We start from the raw sequence: 18,667 nt of genomic DNA, 5'->3' as shown, positions 1-18,667 counted from the left end.
GCATGCCAATGCTGGGAGACGTTCCACGGGGTTTCCTTAATTCATACAGACTCTTCTTTACCTCCATTGTTGAATATAGTCCAGTTGCTCTTTGTATTCAAGATCATTAACTACAGCCAATACCTTACCTCCCTTGTTTTCCTATTGATTCAGAGGTACAAAGAACAAAAGTGGCCACGTAGCAGTTTCAATTTCAATTAAGGTATCACTGTTGTGTTTCCAGGTGAAAGTATTCTTTCCTCTGGGACTAAGACTTCTAGCCCAACACAGCTTAAAGTCTGGAAACAGGAAGCAAAAATTCTTCTAGTGGATCATTTGGGATGATAGTGAAGATGCCACTTCTATTTCTACCTTCAATTCTAGGACCCACAAATTCTGACTTGGAGAAACAACTTCATAGGTTGGACACTGATTTAGAGCTTGCCCCCAGACCTGAAAAATACTGCCACCTAGCCAGCACTGTAATTGAGTGTTCAAAAGGCCATGCCACCATTCTATCAGGCCAGCAGCTTCAGTATGCTGGGGAATGAGTGAAGTCCATGAGCCCAGAGGGCATTGCTGCAATACTTTTGCTGTGAAGTTAGTTCCTTGATCAGAAGCAGTGCTGAGTAGAAATACCATGATCATGGGTGAGTCATTCTGTCAGTCAATGGATGGCAGTTCTGACAGAAGCATTGCATATAGGGAAGGTAAATCTGAATCCACAGTGTCTATTCCTGTAAGGAAACAACCCTGCCAACCCTTGATGGAAATGGTCCAATGTAATCAACCTATCCCCAGGTAGCTGGCTGATCATTCTGGAGAACGGTGCCATACTGGGCTCCTCTGGGCTGGAAGGCTAGGCAATCAGCAGTGGTGGCTCCAGGCTGAGGTTGGTGAGTGGAGGTCCACATTGCTAAACCCATCCTGCCACCATCATCACCTCGGTCACGAGCCCCGTGGGCAAAAAGGGGCATGGCTAGGAAAAAGGCTGGCTGGTAGCCACAAAATGGGTCATCCTCTCCACTTGGGCTATTAAAAACTGTTCCCTGCTGAGATCACCCTTTAGTGAACATTCACATGAGACACAAACCTCTTTCTTACCCATTTAGAGAGGTCTGGCTATTTCTTCTTCCAAACAAAGGCACTCACAAGTCTATTGCTCTTTTGTGACCTGCAGGGTTTGTGGAAATAAGAGCTTTAGTCTGGACGAATGTATTCAAGAAGATATCCACCCCAGTTTGACAGCAGTTGGGGGTGGCTTCCATTACTTTTTAGGGGCCCCTCCATTTTGGTAATAGTTGGTCTTCCAGGGACCTCTATACTTAAACCCTGGGGTCTATTTTTGAAGAAAGTGACCCTCTGCTGTATATTTAGTGGGAGCTGCCAGTTGCCTTGTGGGCATAGTCCTGGATTGCCTTCTGAACTTTCTGTGATTAATAGTGGGCTGCCATTATACAGGCTCAGTTTCTTATCTAGCAGCATGTCAGTGGCAAAAAATAAAAATAAAAAAAGGCCTCCCATGAGTCATTTCAAGTGGGCTAAGCCTCAGACCCTCCTAGGGCTACACAGACGCTGAGGAGTGCAATAGGAAGCAAGGTCGTCCCAGGCTCATGAGGCTCTTGACAGAGCTCTGCTAAGATTTTCTTTAAAAGAGGGTTCACTCTCTCTACCTTCTCTGAAGACAGGGGGTGCCAAGAGGTATGTCGCTTGCAGTCTATCTCTAGGGCCCCTGTGAGCCCTCTGTAATTTTGGCTATAAAAGAAGGCCCATTATAGCCCTGGAGGGATTTGGGGACTATTTATATCCTAGTATTGGGATCATTTGGGTGAAATGTAACTGCCAGTCTCTCCCCCACTCCCACCCCAGGTATGTCCATCCGCGATGAACTGGCCCGAGTAACAGAGAGTTGATGGGTCTGTGAGTTATTGGGTTGGATGGGTCAGTGGGTTACTACACACACAGAAATCACAGGCAAAGGTTACTTGTTTTACTGTTCTTTTAAGCCCTTCCTCTGAAAAAGCCTTTGGCCTCACGTTCCATAGTGCATCCTTCCCATGGTGGGTGGCGTCAGGTAAGCTCTTGGTCTCCATTTTTGGGCCTCAGGGATTAGAACCTTGCCCTCCTTTTTATACCAGCCTGTGTTTCCTTTCTCATAGCCACATTTCTTAGCATTTTCTTGTTCCTATGGCGAATTGTGGGGGAAGCTAGGGAGTTCAAGGAAGGGTGGCCAATCACTAGGGCCATAACTTGCCCAGGTTCTTTCAGTGGAGCTCATTGGAGTTGCTGTTTTTCAGTGGAGCTGCCTGTTTCTCAGTTCCATCAGCTTTGCTGTTTCCTTGGCTCACAAAAGATCCCTCCCTCTGGTAGCCCCTACAGTGAATTACTGCTACCCAGGTCAGGAACTGTACTGCTTCTAAAGAGCCAGAATAAATCTGTATGTTTTGTGGGGATTTATATCTATCAGTTAACATTTCCCTTTTTTCCACATGTCAGCATGAGCATGTATCACATATCACGTGAAAGCCATATTTAGAGTCAGTAAAAATATTTATCTGTTTTCATTGCAAAGCCCTCAGTAATGCAGTTAGTTCAACATTCTGGGCCAATGCCCAGCAGGGCCTTGGTTTCCATGACTTCATCTAGACTAACTGTGGCATACCCTGCCTTTTGGGTTCCCATTACTACAAAACTGCTCCTATCAGTAAATCACTAGACCTCAAGGTTTCATCTAGAAGATCAGACTCACTAGAGTAAGTTTATTCTATCGTCTCTACACACTGATGCACAAAATCTCCACTCTCAACCACTTAACACAGAGTTGCCAGGTTCAGGGTTTGGCACACCTTAAGGCCAACAAAGGTCCACCTAGCCAAGGCTATGGTTTTTCCAGTGGTCATTGCATGGATGTGAGAGTTGGACTATAAAGAAAGCTGAGCGCAGAAGAACTGATGCTTTTGAACTGTGGTGTTGGAAAAGACTCTTGAGAGTCCCTTGGACTGCAAGGAGATCCAACCAGTCCATCCTAAAGGAGATAAGTCCTGGGTGTTCATTAGAAGGACTTATGCTGAAGCTGAAACTCCAGTACTTTGGCCACCTCATGTGAAGAGTTGACTCACTGGAAAAGACCCTGATGTTGGGAGGGATTGAGGGCAGGAGAAGGGGACGACAGAGGATGAGATGGTTGGATGGCATCACCATTGCAATGGACATGGGTTTGGGTGGACTCGGTCTGATTCCCCTATCAACCTCGGAAATTTCTGGTCAAGAAGAGCCCGCAAAGCAAGGAGCTGCGTGCTGTGAGGCAAGCCCCTTCCACCTCTGCTGGTCACCGTCTAGATGACCTGCTGCCGGCCAGAGGCAGCTGGTCCCGCAAGCTGAGAGGAGTGATGCGGTAGCCGCCCACGGTCTGACCTCTCGGAAGGACAGGACAAAAGGAGAGGGTGGAGAGGGGATAGTAGGCTGTCAGGAGAAGGAAGGGGCAAAGGGGAGAAGGAAGTGTTGTCTGAATGAGGGTCCTGAAGCCCCCAGGGGCCAGGAAGGCAGACTTACAAAACGTGGGGGCAGTTAGGATTTTGGTCCTTTTGTGTTTTGTTCATAATTTGCTCCAACTGGGCATGCACTCAGTTATTTTTAGTCCATGCTCCATTACTCTGGGAGAAAATTTAACTGCCACTGTTTACATTAATGATACTTTTAGAGTAGCTCATGATTTTGGAATGTTGTGGAAGCAACCTGGTTTCCTTACTTCTAACAGAAATACAATTTTAAACAGCCCCTATATTCACCAATTATTAGGTGCAATACTTTAAGCCTGCCACTTCAGCTATTATGACGACTCTGGGGAATCCTAAACTTGACTCTCTGGGAGTGAAGGGAAATAACTTTGCTGGCATTTCTGCAAGGAGTTAAAGGGCAACAGCTGCCAAACTTGAGTCATGGTCCAAAGGGATACTTCTCCAAACGAAAACAGAAAAACTGGCTAGAGAAGCTCAACAATTGGCCTCAAAAGAAAAAATAAAAAAGGAGAATGGAGGCTAAAAGTTAAACAATTGTTCTTGTGATAAACAGAAAAATCTCTGGTTTAGACCAATTTATTCCTTCTCAGATCCAGATTTCCAGTTTTACTACCTGCTCTGCAATAATGGATTGAACGCTATTTTCTCCATTAGTGAAGGCAATGGTAGGACTAGCCAGCAGAGGGCACCAGAGATACATTGAAGGAAGAACAGGCTCCACCCGCGTGTAGTGTTTGGCTTTCTTTTTCCTGCTGCACAGGGCGTGAGCAGCGGCGGCCTAAGAAGACATCCAATGATGCTTTATCCCAGGTGCTCACGCTCCCAGAATATGTCTCCCTTAGGTGATCTCGCTGGCCTCCCTGGGTCCAGCAACCACATTCTTGGATACTACTGATACCGCATCATGGACTTCCGGTCTTGCTCCTGCGGCACCACCTCCACAGACTTTGTACAACCCCTGCAACAGTTGTGGTTTACCCACACCCACCCTGATTCAGACACCGTACACTCCAGCTCGCACATGAAGTGGCATTGGTTCTCTCAGCAGCACCAGCTGGAGTTATGTTTTCTGTTTTCTCCATGTCTGTGGACCACCGCTGGCCCAAACCGTCAAGTAGGCAGAAATGACACCTTCTCCAATGAGGTCTGAACCTCAGCCCTGGGAGGGTGGCCACTCTTCCAAGTGTATCCTTCCTTGGGTAGTTTCCCTCAGACCTAAGATACCTGTTGAGTTCTCATGATATCTTTAAATAATGGCTCTCCAATGGAGTATATTATTAAAATACCTGTTTAAATTACTGTGTAATCCCTGTTATCCTGATTGGACCCGGACAAATATAAGGCCGCAGGCACAAGCTAAAGGAGGAACACCGCTGCTACTGTGCTGAATGACACAGGAGTCTGACTTTACAACTTGGCAAACCATAACGAGCAGTTCAAATGGATGGCCACCTGATGTCCCATGGTAAAATATTCCATCTCTACTAGACCCCAGTAACACACCATTTCTCAAAAGATACATAAAAATTAGGTTCATAACTTTGAAAAGAACCTTTGCAAGTAAGTGGCCCTGATGCTTTTGCTTCCTGGAAAGTATTACTCGCTCAGTTGTGTCTGACTTTTTGCAATCCCATGGATTGTAGCCCGCCAGGCTCCTCTGTCCATGGGATTCTCCAGGCAAGAATATTGGAGTGGGTCGCCGTGCCCTCCTCCAGGGGATGTTCCCGACCAGGGATTGAACCCCAGTCTCCTATATTGCAGGCAGATTCTTTACTGTCTAAGCCACCAGGGAAGCCCTTAGCTTCATGGTACACCTCCTCTTGGTAAACAGGAATCTGAACACACTAAAGCAGGTATACAGCTTTCAAAGAGAAGAATTGGTAACAAGAGAAAGACTGGATTCAACAACTCCTCAGTAAACGCCACTAGGACAAGTCATAGGCTAGCTGAAGTCTATGAAGGAGGAAGGAGGAAAGTTGGGGAGAGGTTCAGGTCAACTGAAAGAGCAGAAAGGAAAAGGGATACTCTTTATGCTGGGGTCTTGAGACACAACTGGCAGGCTCTCAGGGCTTTATGGGTCTTTGATTGCTTTTAGCTGACTGAGAGTCTTTTTCAAGTTAGATACAGCGAAACTGAAAATAGAGAAAACACCAGACATAATTAGGATGACTCAGATGCAGATGATTTATTATTTCATAATTTAAACCCTCAGCAGTGACAACAGAGGGGACATAGAAATATGCTTGGTTGGTTTGGTTTTGTTTTTTTTTTTTCCTTCTTGGTTTAGGCCAGTTTCTGGTGATTTATTTGGTACTATCCTCTCTATAGGGCAAGACCGTCAGTGACTGTTGCTATAAGGGAAAACAAGATAAAGCACAAAATGAAATAACAGTGTTACTATTTTTTTGAGTCCACATATTTCTAATACAAGCAATTTATTTAAAAGGCATGGAAATTGAAGAGAGAGGATCAGGTAAATAATAATCAATTCTAAAAAAAAAAATTATCTGTTAACTCAGCTGCAAATAGTCTTAGTCTTGTGTCTTCCTAAAATATCCTAAGTGCTTATTTTTCAATTTTTGGTAACTATTTAGGTCAATAAAGCAAAGTGCCTTTAAAATTCCATTATAAGTATATAAACTGATTTTAGTTTAGAACAAAAAAGAAAGAGATACAATATTTCTAAGTACAATCACATTCTATAAAGGATAAAAACACAAACATACACGCACACACCTGTCTATACATCTACATAGTGAAATAATTTAACAATGATCATCCTGGGTGCTAATATCAATGGTTAGTTTTTATTGTTTTGAATAGTTTTAAAGGAATAGTTAGATTCTCATGAAAGGACACACTGAGAAATACCCCACCAATAATCTTCAATGACAAGGACATCAAAAACAAAAAGCCTAAAAACTAATCAGAGCCAAGAGGAGCCAAAGGAAACATTAAACAAAAAATAATGATGTCTCAGGAATGGACTCTGGACCAGAAGAAGGGCATCTATTAAAAGCTAAGAAAATATGAATACAGTATGGACCTTAGTTAATAATAATATATTAAATTGCTTTATCAATTGTAACTTATCAACTAATATTAAATGGTAATAATAGAGAAGACTGAGTGTAAAACATATGGAAAATTATAGTCTTTTCTCAATTTTTCTGTAAACTGAAAATGTTTCAATGCAATAACGCCTCTTTGGAATAAAAAATTCATGAATGTTTATTACTTGTTATTACTATAATAAGCAGAATGATTTGCATACTCACAAGCATATAGAATTTACTGAATAAATCAAGAGAGGGGAGTAATGGTAAGATACAGGCATTGCAAGCTCTCTGGACAGAAAAGGATCTTACTCTCATTATAAGGTAATCCTTCAGAATTATGATTAATGGAAATGGTTAAGCATAAAATAAAGTCAAAATGTTTGTTATAAAACTCAGCATAAAACTGAAAAAGATAAAATATTTTTGGAGCCAAGAAAATAATGTTTAAAAAACAAGAATTAATTAACAGTAGGCTAGATCTAAAATTCAAACTTAACAGAAAAATCAGTGGAGAGAGTTAAGAGAAGGTAAAAATACACTCAGCATTTCTTAAAATAAATGGAGTCTCAAAAGTGCCTCTAATCCATTATTACTAATATTATATTACATATTTGTCTTTCTATGCATACTCATTAAAGAGCTCATTACAGAGGACAAGATGGCAGAGAAGTAGGTGGACCATGGAATACATCTCTCTCCATGGATACATCAGGAATACACCTTCAGACACAGAAGTGCATGCAGGACCCCAGCTGCTGAGAGTGGACAGGAGTTCCTGACCAGCAGAAAAGAACAGAACCACGCAAAACTCAGTAGGACAAGGAACTAGGGGGAAAAACAGGAGTGTTAGTAGGACTAGACCTGCCCTCAGTGGGTGGGGGAACTGAACCAGGGGTCCACTTCCCACATCATCACGGCAACTGTCTGAGTCAGAAGAAAAACATTTAAGGCTGAGAGTAAAACAGCCAATCCATGGCAGCCTAAATGGAATGAGACTCAGACAGTCCTTGCCGCAGCCATACAAACCCTGGACAGGGACACAGGTCCCCTGGAAAGGGCAGCGGCTCGGAGCTGGAGTTTAGGTATTGTGAAGAAATCCCAGGGTGAGGGCTGCCGCTGACTGCAGAGAGACGGATCGAGAGGATATGAGGGAGGAGATTGTGGTGGGAAAAGCCTGGGGAGGAAAGCCAGGCAGCCATGGAAGGGAGGCAATACAACTGAGTCACGTGTAGGGGGTGAAGCCATCACCACGGCCTCTCTCTCCCCACATGCCTGCATCAGCAGCTGAACAATAGAGAGGCTGATCCATCAAACACCTGACACACTGAACTACAAGAGTAGGACCCCAAACAGGTTGCCCCTTTAAGTGACTGATGTACACGACTACACAGTAGGACCCCAGCCAAGGGGGGCCCTCTGTGTGCCTGACACACCAAACAACAGAGAAGGATCCCAAGTAAGGGAGCCCTCTAAGTGCCCGAATGGGAGGAGATATGGAGAAAAACTGGCCAAAGAGGCCTTGTGATCCCCAGCTACAAGAGGCTTGAAAAAGACTCTGAGAGGGCCATAACTCCTGTGGCGGAGGCAGTCCATGTCCTTGCAAACTTGGCACCACCAGGGTCCCTGCAAGCAAAGCAGCTGTGCCAACCCTCACTGGGACAGAGCTGACACGGGCAAAAATGTCCTGCCTTTATGCACCCAGGGTCGCTTTGGTCTGTCCAACTCTTTGCAACCCTGTAGACTGTGGCCTGTCAGGCTTCCAGGCAAGGACACTGGAGTATATTGGCCAATACTGGTTGCCATACCCTTCTAGACCACTATATTTCCTGCTGCCCTAGCTGCCAACTCTCCTGAGTACCTGGTGCTGCCAGAGCCCCTGCAACCCAAGCAGCTGTACCACTTCCACACCTGGCCCTCCCTGGGGCAGACCCAAGTCCTCCAGCACAGCCTCAGGAGCAAAGCCCAGTGGACTAGCCACATGCAGAGATGGAAAGAAAACCACAATTGAAACCCAGGGGCAGTGTGGCTAAGGAAGAAGACCCAAACCCCTCCCACCAGCTGTACAAGCTGCACATTAAATCCGCATGATCAATTAGGCAGACTCTATGTCTATGGAACATATATAAAAGGGCATTGAGAGCTCCCACAAAAGAAAACACACTAGTTCTGACAGCTGTGGACATTGGAGGCAAGAACACACAGGAGTAGGAGCAGATTAGGATCTGAGCTGCCCCCACAGCAAGTCCAGAGACCAGCACAGTGTTGGAGGGCATCATAGGGAGGTGAGGTGGACTGTGACTCCCAGTGAGGGAAAGGACGCTGACAGCAGTGACTCAAGAAAAACATTTATTATTCTTGTGTTTTGACTTGTTCTGTAGACTCTTTGGATTTTTTTTTTTCCTCTTTTACTTTTTTCTTTTTCTATTTTTTCCCTTCCCACCACCTCCCCCCATTGTAGTTGTTGATTTTATTGGCAGTATGAAATCTAATTAAGCTTTTGAGTTTTATTTTTTCCTTTCTCAGTCACATATTTTATTGTTCCTATAAACTTCTGCCTCTACACTGGACTTTTGGAAATCTGTGGAGATTTTCTTTTTTCCACATTTATTCCTTTCTTTGCTTTTCCTACTGTTCTTTTCCCCTTGCAGTTCATCTTTAATGTATATAAATCTTCTTTTTCTAGCTCTATTTAACTTTGCATATCTATTCTTGCTTTCTTTTATTTCTTTCCATTACTCTCAAAATATTTGTTACTTTTGTTTTCATTGCTTTATTCCCCACTTGGCACCTTGCTTTAGTTTTGTTTTCCAGTTTGTGCTTTAGTCAGTTTCATTTTTAACTGGTAGATACAATTTTTTATTTCCTTTGTTCACTGGGTCAATCTACTATCTGTTATTTTTGTTGGACTGCTTTGATTTTGCTTATGGGTCTATATGTATATGTGTATATGCAGTCACATTTTTTATTGTTATTATAAACCGCTGCCTCTATTTTGGATTTTGCAGTTCTGTGGAGTTTTCCTTTTTTTTTTTTTTCTGCTTCTTCCTTTTTTTATTCTATTTTTCTTTTAATTTTATTAAACTTATTATATTTTTCTCCATTTATTTCTTTCTTTGCTTTTCCTACTGTTCTCTTCCCCTTGCAGTGAATCTTTAATGTATACAAATCTTCTTTATCTGCCCCTAGTTAACTTTGCATATCTATTCTTTCTTTCTTTCCTTTTCTCTCAGCATGTTTATTAGTTTTGTTTTGATTGCTCTATTCCCCACTAGGCACCTTGCTTTAGTTTTGTTTTGCAGTTTGTGCTTTAGTTAGTTTTATTTAGTTAGTTAGTTTTTATTTAGTTAGTTAGTTAGTTAGTTTTATTTAGTTAATTAGTTAGTTTTATTTATTTAGTTAGTTAGTTTTATTTAGTTAGTTTTAGTCGTTAACTGGTAGATATAATTTTTGGTTTCTTTTGTTCGCTGGGTCAATCTACTGTACTTTATTTTTGTTGGACTGTTTTGATTTTATGAATGAGTGTATATGTATAGGTATATATTTCATTATCTTAATTATTATTTGCTTGATTTTGTAACTGACATTTGTCTGAGATTCATCTTTGGTTTCTCATTTTGGGTATTTGTTTTAGTCTCACTTAATGCCATAACAAACCACTTGTGGAATCTTTGTTCCTGACCAGAGATCAAGCCCTGAGCCACTGGAGTGGGAGCGCTGACTCCAAGACTCTAGACTACCAGAGCACTAACCATCAGCTCAGTTCAGTCACTCAGTCGTGTCTGACTCTCTGCGACCCCATGGACTGCAGCACAGCAGGCCTCCCTATCCATCACCAACTTCCAGAATTTACTCATACTCATGTCCATTGACTTGGTGAGGCCATCCAACCACCTCATCTTCTGTTGTCCCCTTCTCCCGCCTTCAATCTTTCCCAGCATCAGGGTCTTTTCTAATGAGTCAGTTCTTCACATAAAGTGGCCAAAGTATTGGAGTTTCATTTTCAGCATCAATCCTTCCAATGAATATTCAGGATTGATTTCCTTTAGGAGGGACTGGTTGTATCTCCTTGCATTCCAAGAGACTCTCAAGAGTCTTCTCCAACACCACAGTTCAAAAGCACCAATTCTTATAGCTTTGACTAGATGGACCTTTGTTGGCAAAGTAACGTCTCTGCTTTTTAATATGCTGTCTAGGCGGGTCATAACTTTCCTTCCTAGGAACAAGCATCTTCTAATTTCATGGCTGCCATCACCATCTACAGTGATTTTGGAGCCCCCCTCAAAAAAAGCCTGTCACTGTTTTCGCTGCTGGAGCAGTGGCTGCATGGCATTAGGGTGACGCTGAGGAGATAAACCCCATCAAAGGGCAAAGGAGAAGAGCCAGCAAGATGGTAGGAGGGAGAAAAGTGTGTTTAGAATCAAACCCCATACCCACCAGAGATGCTCAAGGACTCAAACAAACCTTGGGTGCATCAGGACCCAGAGACCCCACAGAAACTGAGACAGAACTGTGTTAGAGCATCTCCTGTGGAAGGATGGGTCAGCAGTAGACTCCCAGCAGCACAGGGGCTCCGGGTCCAGCAGACCTGGGCATGCCATAAGCCCTCTGGGAGGAGGTCGCCATTAACCCTACCATAGAGCTGCCAGAGCTTACACAAGACTGGGAAAACAGACCCTGGAGGGCACAAACAGAACCTTGTGTGCACCAGGACACTGGAGAAAGGAGCAGAGACCCCACAAGAGACAGAACCAGACTTGCTCATGAGTGTCCAGGAGTCTCCAGCAGAGATGTGGGTTGGTGGTGGTCTGCTGCAGGGTTGGGGGCACTGAGTGTAGCAGCGGGTGCATGGGACCTTTTGAAGGAGGTTACCATTATCTTCGTTACCTCCACCATAGTTTGGGCCAGGTAAATAACAGGGAGGAAATATAGCCCCACCCATCAACAGAAAATTGGATTAAAGATTTTCTAAGCATGGCCCCGCCCATCAGAACAAGACCCAGTCTCCCCTTCAGTCAGTCTCTCCCATCAGGAAGCTTCCATAAGCCTCTTATCCTTCTCTGTAACAGGGCAGACAGAAAACCGCAATCACAGAAAACTAACCAATCTGGTCACATGGACCACAGCCTTGTCTAACTCAATGAAACTATGAGCAATGCCATGTAGGGCCATCCAAGACAGACGGGTCATGGTGGAGAGTTATGACAAAACGTGGTCCCTGGAGAAGGGAATGGCAAACTACTTCAGTATTCTTACTTTTAGACCCCGTAAACAGTATGAGAAGGCAAAAAGATGCACTGAAAGATTAACTCCCCAGGTCGGTAGGTGCCTAATATGCTACTGGAGATCAGTGGAGAAATAACTCCAGAAAGAATGAAGAGACGGAGCCAAAGCAAAAACAACACCCAGTTGTGGATGTGACTGGTGATGGAAGTAAAGTTCAATGCTGTAAAGAGCAACATTGCATAGGAACCTGGAATGTTAGGTTCATGAATCAAGGCAAATTGGAAGTGGTCAAACAGAAGATGGCAAAAGTGAACATCAACATTTTAGGAACCAGTGAACTAAAATGGATGGGAATGGGTTGATTTAACTCACCCATGACTGTTATATCTACAGCTGTGGGCGAGAATCCCTTAGAAGAGATGAAGTAGCCCTCATAGTCAACAAAAGAGTCCAAAATGCAGTACTTGCGTGCAATCTCAAAAACAACAGAATAATATCTGTTCATTTTCAAGGCAAACCACTCAATATCACAGTAATCCAAGTCTATGCCCTGACCAGTAATGCTGAAGAAGCTGAAGTTGAACAGTTCTAAGAAGACCTACAAGACCTTCTAGAACTAACACCCAAAAAAGATGTCCTTTTCGTTATAGAGGACTGGAATGCAAAAGTAGGAAGTCAAGAGTTACATGGAGTAACAGGAAAATTTGGCCTCAGAGTACAGAATGAAGCAGGGTAAAGGCTAACAGAGTTTTGCCAAGACAACACACTGGTCATAGCAAACACCCTCTTCCAACAACACAAGAGAAGACTCTACACATGGACATCACCAGATGGTCAATACTGAAAACATATTGATTATATTCTTTGCAGCCAAAGATGGAGAAACTCTATACAGTCACCAAAAATAAGACCTGGAGTTGACTGTGGCTCAGATCATGACCTCCTTACTGCCAAATTCAGACCTAAATTGAAGAAAATAGGAAAAACCACTAGACCATTAGGGTATGACTTAAATCAAATCCCTTACGATTATACAGTGGAAGTGAGAAATAGATTCAAGGGATTAGATCTGATAGACAGACTGCCTGAAGAACTATGGACAGAGGTTCCTGACATTGCAGAGGAGGCAGGGATCAAGACCAATCTCAAGAAAAAGAAATACAAAAAGGCAAAATGGCTGTCTGAGGAGGCCTTATAAATAGCTGTTAAAAGAAGAGGAGTAAAAGGCAAAGGAGAAAAGGAAAGATATTCCCATTTGAATGTAGAGTTCCAAAAAATTGCAGGAGAGAGAAGAAAGTCTTCCTCAGTGATCAATGCAAAGAAACAGAGGAAAACAATAGAATGGGAAAGACTAGAGATCTTTTCAAGAAAATTGGAGATACCAGGGAAACATTTCATGGAAAGATGGGCATAATAAAGGACAGAAATGATATGGACCTAACAGAAGCATAAGAGATTAAGAAGAGATGGCAACAATACACAGAAGAACTGTACAAAAAAGATCTTCACAACCCAGATAATCACTATGGTGTGATCACTCACATAGAGCCAGACATCCTGGAATGTGAAGTCAAGTGGGCCTTATAAAGCATCACTATGAACAAAGCTAGTGGAGGTGATGGAATTCCAGTTGAGTTCCAGCTATTTCAAATCCTAAAAGATGATGCTGTGAAAGTGCTGTACTCAATATGCCAGCAAATTTGGAAAACTCAGCTGTGGCCACAGGACTGGAAAAGGTCAGTTTGCATTCCAATGCCAAAGAAAGGCAATGCCAAAGAATGTGCAAACGACTGCACAATTGCACTCATCTCACACACTAGCAAAGTAATGCTCAAACTTCTCCAAACCAGGCTTCAACAGTACATGAACCATGAACTTCCAGATGTTCAAGCTGGATTTAGAAAGGCAGAGGAGCAAGAGATCAAATTGCCATCATCCACTAGATCATAGAAAAAGCAAGAGAGTTCCAGAAAAACATCTATTTCTGCTTTATTGACTATGCCAAAGCCTTTGACTGTGTGGATCACAACAAACTGTGGGAAATTCTGAAAGAGATGGGAATACCAGACCACCTGACCTGCCTCTTGAGAAAACTGTATGCAGGTCAGGAAGTAACAGTTAGAAATGGACATGGAACAACAGACTGGTTCCAAATCGGGAAAGGATTATGTTAAGGCTATTATTGTCACCTTTCTTATTGAACTTATATGCAGAGTACATCATGAGAAATACTGGGCTGGAAGAAGCACAAGCTGGAATCAAGATTGGCAGGAGAAATCTCAATAACCTCAGATATGCAGATGACACTACCCTTATGCAAAGAACTAAAGAGCCTCTTGATGAAAGTGAAAGAGGAGATTGAAAAAATTGGCTTAAAACTCAACATTCAGAAAACTAAGATCATGGCTCTGGTCCCATCACTTCATGGCAAATAGAAGGGGAAACGATGGAAACAGCAAGTATAAATTAGCAGTGAGTTTCTCATATATATGGCTTTTACTCTGTTGTAAATTCCTTCTGTTCTTAATTGGTTGAAAGATATATCATAAAAATGTTTTGAATTTGTCAAATCTTTTTCCTATATCTACTGAGACGATCTTGTCATTTTCATTCTTCATCTGGTTAATGTGGTGGGTGTTATCACATTGATTAATTTTCATATGTTGAACCATCCTTGCACTACCATGATATCACTTTGCCATGGTGCATAATCCTTTCCATGTGCTGTTGAATTTGGTTTTGCTAGTATCTGTTGAGAATTTTTGCATTTATATTCATCACAGATACTAACTTGTAGTTTTCTTTTTCTGTGGAGTCCTTACCAATTTTGGTATCAGAGTAATGCTGGCCTCATAAAAAGAGTTTGTGTTTTCACCTTTATACTTTTTGGAACAGTTTTAGAATACTGACTTTAATTCCTATTTAAATGTTTGGCAGAATTCACTAGTAAAACCAATCTGTCCTGGGCTTTTCTTTGTAGTGAAGCTTTTAATTACTGGCTCACTCTCCTTGCTAGGTTTTAATCTGCTCACTTTCTATTTCTTCATGATTTAATCTTGGCATGTTACATGTTTCCAGGAATGTGTTTATTTCTTTTTGGTTTTTCAGCTTCTTAGCATACAAATGTTCATAGTAATCTTTAAGGAACTATAAACTATAAAAAGATTAATTCTGTAGTATTTGTAATGATACTATTTCTGGTTTTATTATATTAGTCTTCTCCCTTTTTGTGCTAGTTAGCCTAGCTAAAGTTTTGTTAATTTCTTTCTTTTTTAAGAAAAACATGCTTGCGTCTACTGATTTTTAAAATTGCTTTTCTAGTCTTCCTTTTCTTCATATCTGCTCTAACCTTTATTATTTCTTTCCTCCCACTTAATTTGGGTTTACTTTATTTTCTTCATTCCTTGATGGTTGTCAAGTTCAGTGGTTACTTGAGATCTTAAGACAGTTAAAATGAATGAAAACTCCAAGACTCTATCTTATTAATAATAATTTTTTTCTGACATAAAAATATAACTATAAGCACATCTGACATCTTTACAATATCAGTCTTCATTTCATGTGGCAGTAAAACATCATCAAGTAATTAACCTCCAATTAAAATAAATAAATTTATATTTTAAAAAATCATCAAGATATAAGTTCTCCTTACCAAACCTCAAAATAAAACAAAAATTCTGTGGTCATAAACGCTAGTGTGAAATCTCTCCTTTGGTGTGGGTCAGGGAGGGTTGAGACATCATGAAACTAAGGTTTATTATTCAGTACTATAAAATCATCTACAATGGGGACCATAAAGAATATTGTGAACAAATGCTGGGTTTGAAATTAACGATTTTAAGTGCTCCTTGTACAATGATCGAAAGGTACAATGCAGAATGGTTAATCCTGCTATACTCACCCGACACTCGGGAATGACCTGCTGTTAGTGCTGCTTTCCTCTGACACAGATCTGTAACAGCGATAATGTTTATTTTTAAAAAGTGAGAAAATTTTTAAATCTTAATCAAGTGACTATTTGAATGAAGAATGTTCTTCAGAGAAATAGAGTGATTCACTAAATAAAATGTCTCCTTCTAGGGAAATAAGAGCAATAAAATAACTACCATCTCAATATTAGGAGAAACGCCACCAGCCATCTCGCTAGGTCAACCTAATCTTCTCATTCTCATTTCACATTTACTCAAATATTTATGGTATAAGCCCACATATTTGTGGGCAGTCCCCTTGATTCCTTGGTAATCCTAACTCTCACCCGAATTAAGCCAAAACCATAAAGTAGCAGTCCAAAATTACAGCTTAGTTTCTGTACATTTCTATAGATTTCTTTCATCCTCTCATAACACATACTCATCTTCTCTTTATATCAATTCCAAGAAGGTAAAACTAGAGATAAATACCTCTGTGGGAAAATATAGTAAATTATGAGTAAGGGGTTCAATAATGATGCTTAAATTGTTATGTAATGGATTACAGATAATATGATAATGTCGTTTATTAATTCAGTGTACCCAGGAGTTTATGATAAATTGGAAAGCTATTATCTCACCTTTTACACAGTTACAGAGAATAATTTTAAGAACATAAAGATTAAACCCCTTGCTCAAGATATCATAGTTATCAAGATATGCAATATTTAGGAGTTAAAGCCAGGTTTTCTGAGACTAAATATAGTTTTCGTCCCATTTCATGATGCTTCCTCCTGTCTAACCTGATTAACATGAACTACACATGTAATTTCTAGCTGAGAAATGACTTGCCCAATCAACAATATAAAGAATTAGGAAAATAAATATTATGCAGGCATATTCATAGATCTTATCTCTAGTGGAGTGGGGTATTTTAATGAAGTTATTTACCACTGGTCTGAGGCTCTATATGTTAAAATTTTATTTTTAAATGCAGTGTTATTATTTATTCTCATGAAGAGAAGTCTCTCATGTACAATACGACCATATACACAGAGTCTGGATTAAGAGCTTGCCCGGTGGCTCAGATGGTAAAGAATCCACCTGCAATGCAGAAGACGCGGGTGAGGAAGACACCCTGGAGAAGGAAATGATAACCCCATCCAGTATTCTTGCCTGGAGAATTCCATGGACAGAGGAGCCTGTGGTCTACAGTCCATGGGGTCGCAGAGTTAGAAACAACTGAGCAGAAACTATTATATTGGATTAAGAGGCTGAATTAATCTCCACCATACCCTTGACACCCATCCTCCTCAAGTAATACTGCTGGTAAAATGTAGTAAAAACCAGAAAAAATATGAAGGACACCAAGCCAGTTTGAAATGTATCTGTGTGCCTCTCCTCATATCGCTTTACCTAGCATATTCTAGATGAACCATGAATACTTTTTTCTTGACTTAATACAGAGTGAAGTAAGCCAGAAAGAAAAACACCAATACAGTACATTAACACATATATATGGAATTTAGAAAGATGGTAACGATAACCCTGTATGCGAGACAGCAAAAGAGACACAGATGTATAGAACAGAGTTTTGGACTCTGTGGGAGAGGGAGAGGGTGGGATGATTTGGGAGAATGGCATTGAAACATGTATAATATCATATAAGAAACGAATCACCAGTCTAGGTTCGATACAGGATACAGGATGTTTGGGGCTGGTGCACTGGGATGACCCAGAGAGACGGTATGGGGAGGGAGGTGGGAGGGGGGTTCAGGATTGGGAAATCACGTACACCCATGGCGGATTCATGTTGATGTATGGCAAAACCAATACAGTATTGTAAAGTAAAAAAAAAAGAATAAAACATATATACCTTTCACTTTCAAGTTCTCCTTTGTAGCACAGCTCTCTTATTTTATCCTGCTTTATTATAAGAGCAGCAGCAATGATGAACACAGGTATCGAAACGTAGAAAACAAGTTGAAGTCTGTGTTTTGGATGACCAAGAGATCTTTCCTTCAAAAACCTTTTACCTCGAATGGAAAATATAATTTCAAACTGTGTCAGAGTTTTTATTAACCAAATGAAATGGTACAAAGCTATCATTACCAACCATATTCCCAAACACTAAACAATTCATTCATATAGACTGTGAATATAATAAAATCCAAAAACCTAAACTATTAAATAAGCTTTTACAGATGTTTCTGTGTTTTCAAACTTCTACCATATGGTGATTTCCTTGATTGAAGGCTTTGTTCTTTCATGGACCACATATTTAACACCTGCAAGTATCTCTTCAATTCTGTTAAGATACAGGGTTTCTGAGGCTCAAACATAGGTATCACAAAGAGTATTGGGATTTTACCTGTATGTGAGAATTAAATCTGGGGTGTGCGGCATTTGGGCTTCTCTGGTGGCTCAGATGGTAAAGAATTGGCCTGCAGTTCAGGAGACTCGGGTTCAACCTTGGGTTGGGAAGATGCCCTGGAGAAGAGAATGACTACCAACTCCAGTATTCTTGCCTAAAGAATCCCAAGGACGGAGAAGCCTGGGGAGCTACACTCCATGGGGTCACAAAGAGTTGGACACAACTGAGCACCTAAAATTTTCACACTTTATGTGGCATTTTTCTTATATTATTAGAATTTTTTCTAAAAATTAAAAGTACTCGAAATAACTTATTTAACTAAATTATTTAATCAAATATGTGGCAACAGGAAATTGTTAAAATGACTCTAGATTTTATAGAATGCATGGCTAAATCTGCCTCTGACCCATTTCTGATTGACAAGTGCTAATATTTACATTTTCCTCATCTGTTCTTATAGATTCTCAGCTGACATCTGTATTCGCCTTCCTGGAGTCCTAATGTATTGAGTCCTGCCTTCTTCATAATTTGTTGGCTTGCTTCCTTTTATTTGATATGAACTCTTCGGCAATGTGGGAGTCCTGGGTTCAATCCCTGGCTCAGGAA

This window comes from Oryx dammah, unplaced genomic scaffold (genome assembly GCF_014754425.2).
Source record: "Oryx dammah isolate SB20612 unplaced genomic scaffold, SCBI_Odam_1.1 HiC_scaffold_7, whole genome shotgun sequence".
NCBI classification, from domain to species: Eukaryota; Metazoa; Chordata; class Mammalia; order Artiodactyla; family Bovidae; genus Oryx; species Oryx dammah.
Note: the sequence above shows the minus strand (reverse complement) of the source record.